This window comes from Chiloscyllium plagiosum, chromosome 1 (genome assembly GCF_004010195.1).
Source record: "Chiloscyllium plagiosum isolate BGI_BamShark_2017 chromosome 1, ASM401019v2, whole genome shotgun sequence".
Lineage (NCBI taxonomy): Eukaryota > Metazoa > Chordata > Chondrichthyes > Orectolobiformes > Hemiscylliidae > Chiloscyllium > Chiloscyllium plagiosum.
Genome location: NC_057710.1, coordinates 54,947,842 through 54,956,616, shown reverse-complemented (window position 1 = coordinate 54,956,616; position 8,775 = coordinate 54,947,842). Strand labels below are relative to the sequence as shown.

The following is an 8,775-nucleotide window of genomic DNA, read 5'->3' as shown; positions in this document are numbered from 1 at the left end:
TCGGGGGGGGAGAGGGACCCTGCGGGGGGGGGGGGGAGAGGGACCCCCGGGCGCGGGGGGGGTGGTGGTGGTGGTGGTGACGGTGATGGTGATAAATCAAGCGACCATAAGATTTGGGAGCAGACTGAGACCATTCAGCCCACCCAGTCTTCTCTGACACTAGATCATGGCTGATATGAACGGCAGCCCCGTTCTGCTGCTTTCTCCCTGTAATCCTGAGATCCACTTACCAATCAAGGAGCTGTCTATCTCTGTCTTAAATACACTCAATGACTTGGCCCCCTCAACCCTCTGCGGCAATGACTTTCACGGATTCAGTACCGTCTTGATGAAGAGATTCCTGCTTATCTCCATTCTAAAGGATCGTCCCTTCACTCTGAGGTTGTGACCCCGGGTCCTGGTCTCTCCAACATGTGGAAGCATCTTCTCCACATCCGTTCTGTCTCGGTCACTCAGTATTCTGTAAGTTATAATCAGATACCCCTCTCCTCCCATCCTTCTAAATTCCATCAAATCAGACCCAGGGTCCTCAATCACTCCTCATATGACAAGCTCTCCATCCTGGGGATATTTCTTGTAAAACTTCTCTGGAACTCCACCGATGCCAGCATATCCTTCCTTAGATTCGGGACCCAAAACTGCTCACAGTATTCCAAATATGGTCTGACCAGAGATTATACAGCAGCACATCTGTACACTTGTGATGAAATCCTCTTGAAATTAATACTAATATTCCATTTGCCTTCCTAACTGCCAACTGAACTTGCATGTTAACCTGAAGAGAATCTTGAATTTGGACTCTCAAGTGCCTTTGTACAATCATTCCTGGTTTAGAAAATAGTCTACACTTCTCCCTACTGAAATGTATAAATGTATGTACACCTAATCCATTTGCCACTTCTTTGCCCACTTGCCTGGCAAATCTAAATCTTTCTGCAGCTTCCGGCTTCCTGACTACTTTCTCTTCCTCCACCTTTCCTCACCAATGTCCTTATTTCTTTCATTCAGATCATTAACGGTGGCTCAGAGGTTAGCACTGCAGCCTCACAGCACCAGGGACCCGGGTTCAATCCCAGCCTCGGGCAACTGTCTGTGTGGAGTTTGCACGTTCTCCCCGTGTCTGCGTGGGTTTCCTCCAGGTGCTCGGGTTTCCTCCCACAGTCCAAAGATGTGCAGGTTAGGTGAATTGGCCACACTAAATTGCCCATAGTATTACATGCGTTAGTCAGAGGGAAATGGGTCTGAGTGGGTTACTCTTCGGAGGGTCGGTGTGGACTTGTTGGACCGAAGGGCCTGTTTCTACACTGTAGGGTATCTAATCTTATTAATAACATGAATGGTTTTGGTCCCAACAAAGGTCACTGTGGAGCTCCATTAGTCACTGGCTGCCATCCTGAAAAAGACCCCTTTGCTAATATCCTCTGCCAGTCAGTCAATTGTTTATCTATGCCAGTACCTTGCCCCCTAACACTGAGCTCTTGTCTTGTTTAGCAGCACCTTGTCAAAGGCCTAATGATACAAATACATCACATTAACTGGTTCTTCTGTCTAATCCACTCATTCCTCTTCAAAGAATTCTAACAGATTTGTCAGGGGTATTGAGGAGAAAGGAAGTTTGAGTGGGATGTGCTGAGTGGTAGCAGAATTGACAGGTGATTATGACCAGAGACAATGGATGCTCAGGGACACGACCACAGCCCTGGACTAAGTGGTCTCGATTTGTCCTCTTATTTGTCCTGCACTTGGTCCAGGCAGTGACAGATTCTGGAGCAGGTCCTGTTTATCACCCTCACTTGCTGACACTTAACCACTCTCTTTCATTCTTTCATCTTTATTAAGTATTTCTAAGTAACGTTCCAGAATGCGGATTACTTTTAGACCATGGCAATGAGATAAATCCAGGTGAAATATTAGGTCAATTTGATTAATCCATGTGGAAAGATCCTTTCATTCCCATTTAGCCTTCAATCTTTGATCTGATTTGGATGCCTATCCCACATGCTGATCATTAAAATGCACTCTGTGTTGTCACAACTCCCTAGGGTAGTATACTAGAAATTAAGCCCAGCTATACTTGGAGTTATCACAAAAGATAAAGATTTTTAAACATATACAAAATTATCCAATAATATCTGATTTTCAGATTCAGAAATAAAGGAGCAGGTTTCTGTATTTAACAAGCATTATTATTTGTTGCAAGTAATTTGACTCCAACTACAAGTAAACAGATATAAACAGTTGGTATGTGTTATGGGGAAAATCACCAGTCTCCGAGTCAGGGTACAATGATGGAGTGTATTGTACAAGGAAATACCTGACCTCCGGGGAAGGAAAGACACCCAACAGCACAGTGGTCAGCTGCAATTCTTCTCTCCACCTGGAGCACATGTCAAGATACCTTTATACATCTTGTGATACAATAGGGCAGTGATGAGATTATTGTCTTTGTCTTTGTAACATGATTTGCTTATGGCAATCATTGCTGAATCGTTGATGGTTTTGATATAGTCATTGTCAATTCCAGCACAGCCTTTGCTAATTTCAGTGCAGTTGTTGTTAGTTTCAATGCAGACATTGTCAGTTTCAGTGTCTGCGTGGAAGTCCATTGCTGTAGTAATGGACACTAATCGCTCTTCATGAGAAGGACAATTACTGCAGCCCTGGCTATTAGCACTTTGTATTGAGTCTGTATCAAGCTGTTAGCATTTCTATCAAAGGTGTTTGCTGAACCCAGGCACTTCAGCGGGCAATGTACGCTACTGTGTATTCTCTTCCCCCATCCACCTTAAACTAATCAACGAGTTTGTGAGTGCATTGTGCTGGCATTCTAGTGGCTCCAGGCAGTGTCTGTATTTGCTCTGCTGTCTCTCTCCATATTGTGGTCCGGCAGTCATCTTATATGTCAAGTGGCCAACTGATAGCTCAGCGGCCATCTTAGGAATCCATGTGCCTCGTGTCACCCTATCCCGTGCCTTCTCCCTCTTCACTCCCCTCTTTGTGGTCAAGGAGGTGACTTCGGAGATCTCCCGTAGACCACACAATTTACATGTAGATGTAGGTCATCTTAGCAGCTCCTCCTCCCTAGGGGTATCATGAGGTGCCAATTTTGTTGGGGGCTCTTCTGTGATGACACTCGCTGCTGGTACAGTTCTTGTCAGTAGCTCCTTACAGCAGAGCTTTAAACATCTGACTCCCACAGAACATGCCAGCAATGAGGAGAACTATCCTCAAATAGGGTCACTTTGCCTATCAATCAATTTAGCCAGCTGTCTGTGATTGTGACCCCCCCCGCCCCGTCGAAAATTATCTAGCTGGTCTCAAATATTCTTGATGGCTTCTGTAATGTTCTAAGAGGCAACAATAACATGGGTGAATACAACTGTCACCAATAATTGTACAAACTCCCCCTTGCTGTTCTAATTGATAATCTACCACGTAATGTGTCTGCTGTGTAGAGTCTGAGTTCAGCCAACTCTGTATTAATTGCTTCCAGAGCTTTTGAGGTATTATTGCCTATTAGTTAGGCCACATACAAGGTACTGATTGAGGATGATCAGCCATGATCATAATGAATGGTGGTGCAGGCTCGAAGAGCAGAATGGCGTACTCCTGCACCTATTGTCTATTGCAATTTCCGTTTTTAGTGCTGATGACCCCTCCTGTGTCCCCCCAAAGATAGAGATCCCAAGAATCCATATCCCAATGATGACCCCAAAGTAGTGGGGAACTACCAGTCAGCACAGAACTCCTGACTGATGGAGCAGGTCACTATCCTTCTCTGAACATATCCCCTGCTGGGACATGGTACAGTAAGGGATGCAATTGTCCCTACTGCAAACAGGTTTGGGAGGTCTGGGGTGTCTGTTGCATAAGCCCCCTTAAATAGAAAAACAAATCCCTTCGCTGCTCGGTAATATACATTGTCCTGTCCTTCCATCTGTCTGACCACTCACGTTGCCCCTAACCCCCGTATTAAGCCCCCCGCCCCCCCCAGCCCCCACTAAACTAGTGAGTATCAAATGCATATGTCCATGTAGCAGAGCTGACATGGGTGCCATTGCAGTGATACATGAATTGTCTACCCACGGTCACATTGCAGCATACTTGCTCGCTGCAGGTGAACTGTCCGCTAGTGACTGTACAGTGCTGATAAGTGCACTGAGTCTGGACACACGAGTCATTTTTGGGAACAAGAACACAAATGCTTCCCCTTCCCTGTCCTGTGAAACAGAATGGGTATTTACCCCCCACTAGGCTGGGGGACCTGGCCCCATGGGCCAGTGGTCCTGTTCAGCTGTACACATCTACCCTGGAGTCTCTGCTTGTATTTCCCTATCTGCCCGTTACACAATGCTTCCCAGGCTATATACATGTCGCGAGGGGTCCACAGCGGGATGGCCACAAATAGGGATTCCACTGATCGCACCAGTGGGTAGCAGACAGTTCAGTTCCCATGCATGCTGAGGTGGGTTTTATGGAAGAGGTTATCCTCAAATCCTGATCTGCTCCCAACGGTTGTGACACGTAAACACAGTGAAATACATACAGGTATATACATTTTGCAGCCTTGGGTGACCACTGCAGAGTAAAACCCTCCCTCATTATTACAGCAGATGTGAAAATCCTTGCTGGGATCTGGCAGCCTTAACCCGGGGGCCAACATGAGTTGAGTTTTAAGCTGACTGTTTGCCTCCTCCTGTTCTGACCCCCAGGTTACAGATTCTAAGGCTTGCCTCCTTTAATTAATCTCTGGATCGGTTCAGCCAATTTTGTGAACTCAGGAATAAAGCTCCGACTGTAGTTGAATAGCCCCATGACCTTCCTGACTCCCCTAAAAGTGGCAGGTCATGGCATCTGTTGGATTGCTTTCTTATGGTCGTTGGGCAGTTCTTTGAGTCCCTGGGATATAAGGTGTTCCAGGTATAAGACTGGTGTTTTGCCAATTTGTGCCTTTCTAGGGCTGACATTTAACCCTGCAGTTGCTGATTCCTGCAATGCTAGACATAAAGTTTCCTGGTGTCCTGGCCTGGATTCCGAGGCAATTAGGATATCATCTACACATGGGAGGGCAGTGCTACCCTCTGGTAAATCTACTCTCTTCATAATGTTGGTCATCACACTGTGAAATATAGTGGGGCTGTTGTGGAACCCTGTGGCAGGTGAGTCCACGTGTACTGCCTGTCCCTTAACACTGTCCCAGCACCGTCTGTACGGCCATAGCAGCCTCCTAGCAAGGTGTGCTGTCTACCAGTGGGACTTCTCTCCTATTCAAACTCTGTCGTTCTACTGCGGACTGACAGGGTATCATGATTACTCAATGTCCATGCTCCCTTCCTTGGTAACGTGCACCCCCCCTCACTCTCCCGATTGTGGCCTTTGACCAGGGCATCAGTAATAAGAACCAGGCTCGCAGCGCCAATTGTTGTGGGAAATATCACCAGCCTCAGAGTCACAGTCAGGGTTCAATGACGGAGTGTATTGTACAAGGAAATGCCGGAGCTCCGGGAGAGAAAGACACCCACCAGCACAGTGGTCAGCTGCGATTCTTCTCTCCACCGAGAGCACATGTCAAGATACCTTTACACATCTTGTGATACAATAGGGCATTATTGTCTTTGTAACATGATTTGTTTATGCAATCATTGCAGAATCATTGATGGTTTCGATACAGTTAAGACATGCCCCCCACAGATCCCACTGTCACCATCCCTGCCCCCAGAACCCTGAGGGGAACACCACCCCTGCTCATGACTCCACCCCCCACCACGCCCACTCCAGTTACAGGCTCTGCCCCCCCCCAACGCCAGCTCCACACCTACTCCAGTTCCTAGATCCCAGCCCTGCCGTATTTTCACCAGTCACCCTGACCTCCCCCTCACTGTGGACGAACGATCAGTGCTCAGCAAAGGCCTCACCTTTATCCCCCTTCACCCACGCGTCAATGGATTTAATACACGCCGTGACGTCGAACACTTCTTCCGCTGCCTCCGCCTCCGAGCTTACTTTTACAATCAGGACTCCCATTCACCTTCTGAGGACCCCTTTGCCTGCCTCCAACACACTCCAACCACCTGGACACTCCGTGCTGGCCTATTACCCACCCTCAACCTCTTCATTTTCAACTGCCGCTGAGACATTAACTTCCTCAACCTGTCTACCCCCCACTCCCACCTCTCACCCTCACAACGCGCAGCCCTCCACTCCCTCTGCTCCAATCCCAACCTCACCATCAAACCAGCAGATAAAGGGGGTGCAGTGGTAGTTTGGCGCACTGACCTCTACACCGCTGAAGCTAGACAACAATTCGAAGACACCTCCTCCTACCGCACCCCTCGACCATGACCCCACCCCCCCCCCATCACCAAACTGTCATCTCCCAGACCATAAAGAACCTAATCACCTCAGGGAGATCTCCCACCCACAGCTTCCAACCTCATAGTCCAGGAACCCCGCACTGCCTGGTTCTACCTCCTTCCCAAGATCCACAAGCCTGACCACCCTGGCCGACCCATTGTCTCAGCCTGCTGCTGCCCACCGAACTCATCTCCACCTACCTTGACACTGCCCTACCCCTTCTAGTCCAGGAACTCCCCACATATGATCGAGACACCACCCATGCCCTCCACCTCCTCCATGACTTCCGTTTCCCCGGCCCCCAATGCCTCATCTTCGCCATGAACATCCAATCCCTCTCCACCTCCATCTGCCATGACCAGGCCCTCCAAGCCCTCCGTTTCTTCCTCTCCTGACGTCCCCAACAGTACGCTGCCACTGACACTCTCATTCGTTTGGCTGAACTGGTCCTCACCCTTAACAATTTCTCCTTCGAATCCTCCCAATTCCTCCAAACCAAAGGGGTAGCCATGGGAACCTGTATGGGCCCCAGCTATGCCTGTCTTTGTTGGCTATGTAGAACTGTCCATCTTCCGTAGTTACACTGGCACCACTCCCCACTTCCTCCTCCGCTACATTGATGACTGCATTGGTGCCACCTCGTGCTCCCGCAACGAGGTTGAGCAATTCATCAACTTCTCCAACACATTCCACCCCAACCTTAAATTCACCTGGACCATCTCTGACACCTCCCTCCCCTTCCTGGACTTCTCCACCTCCATTAATGACGACCGACTTGATACTGACATTTTTTACAAACCCACCGACTCCCACAGCTACCTGGATTACACCTCTTCCCACCCTACCTCCTGCAAAAATGCAATCCCGTATTCCCAATTCCTCCGCCTCCGCCGTATCTGCTCCCAGGAGGACCAGTTCCACCACAGAAAACACCAGATGGCCTCCTTCTTTAGAGACCGCAATTTCCCTTCCCATGTGGTTAAAGATGCCCTCCAACGCATCTCGTCCACATCCCGCACCTCCGCCCTCAGACCCCACCCCTCCAACCGTAACAAGGACAGAACGCCCCTAGTGCTCACCTTCCACCTACCAACCTTCACATAAACCAAATCATCCGAAGATATTTCTGTCACTTCCAAAAAGACCCCACCACCAGGGATATATTTCCCTCCCCACCCCTTTCCGCCTTCCGCAAAGACAGTTTCTTCCGTGACTACCTGGTCAGGTCCACGCCCTCCCAACAACCCACCCTCCCGTCCTGGCACCCTCCCCTGCCACCGCAGGATTTGCAAAACCTGCGCCCACACCTCCTCCCTCATCTCCATGCAAGGCCCCAAAGAGGTCTTCCACATCCATCAAAGTTTTACCTGCACGTCCACCAATATCACTTATTGTATCCGTTGCTCCCGATGCGGTCTCCTCTACATTGGAGAGACTGGACGCAACCTAGCAGAGCGCTTTAGGGAACATCTCCAGGACACTTGCACCAATCAACCCCACCGCCCTGTGGCCCAACATTTCAACTCCCCCTCCCACTCTGCCGAGGACATGCAGGTCCTGGGCCTCCTCCACTGCTGCTCCCTCACCACCCGATGCCCGGAGGAAGAACGCCTCATCTTCTGTCTCGGAACACTTCGACCCCAGGGATTTCACCATCCAAATGCCTCTTAAATGTTGCAATTGTACCAGCCTCCACCACATCCTCTGGCAGCTCCTTCCATACATGTACCACCCTCTGTGTGAAAACATTGCCCCTTAGGTCTCTTTTATATCTTTCCCCTCTCATCCTAAAACTATGCCCTCTAGTTCTAGACTCCCTGATCCCAGGAAAAAGACTTTGTCTATTTATCCTATCCGTGCCCCTCATAATTTTGTAAACCTCTATAAGGTCACCCCTCAGCCTCCGACGCTCCAGGGAAAACAGCCCCAGCCTTTTCAGCCCCTCCCTGTAGCTGAGATCCTCCAACCCTGGCAACATCCTTGTAAATCTTTTCTGAACCCTTTCAAGTTTCACAACAGATTTCTGATAGGAAGGAGACCAGAATTGCATGCAATATTCCAACAGTGGCCTAACCAATGTCCTGTAGAGCCGCAACATGACCTCCCAACTCCTGTACTCAATACTCTGATCAATAAAGGAAAGCATACGAAATGCCTTCTTCACTATCCTATCTGCAAATCCATTTTCAAGGAGCTATGAACCTGCACTCCAAGGTCCCTTTGTTCAGCAACACTCCCTCGGACCTTACCATTAAGTATATATGTCCTGCTAACATTTGCTTTCCCAAAATGCAGCACCTCGCATTTATCTGAATTAAACTCAATCTGCCACGTCTCAGCCCATTGGCCCATCTGGTCCAGATCCTGTTGTAATCTGAGGTAACCCTCTTCGCTGTCCACTACACCTCCAATTTTGGTGTC

General features: G+C 48.9%; 1 protein-coding gene across 1 annotated transcript in view; it reads left to right on the top strand.

The window, feature by feature from the left end:
- Positions 1–8,775, top strand: part of pik3c3 (phosphatidylinositol 3-kinase, catalytic subunit type 3) — a 122,156-nt gene that overhangs the window by 512 nt on the left and 112,869 nt on the right. The window lies entirely within an intron of this gene.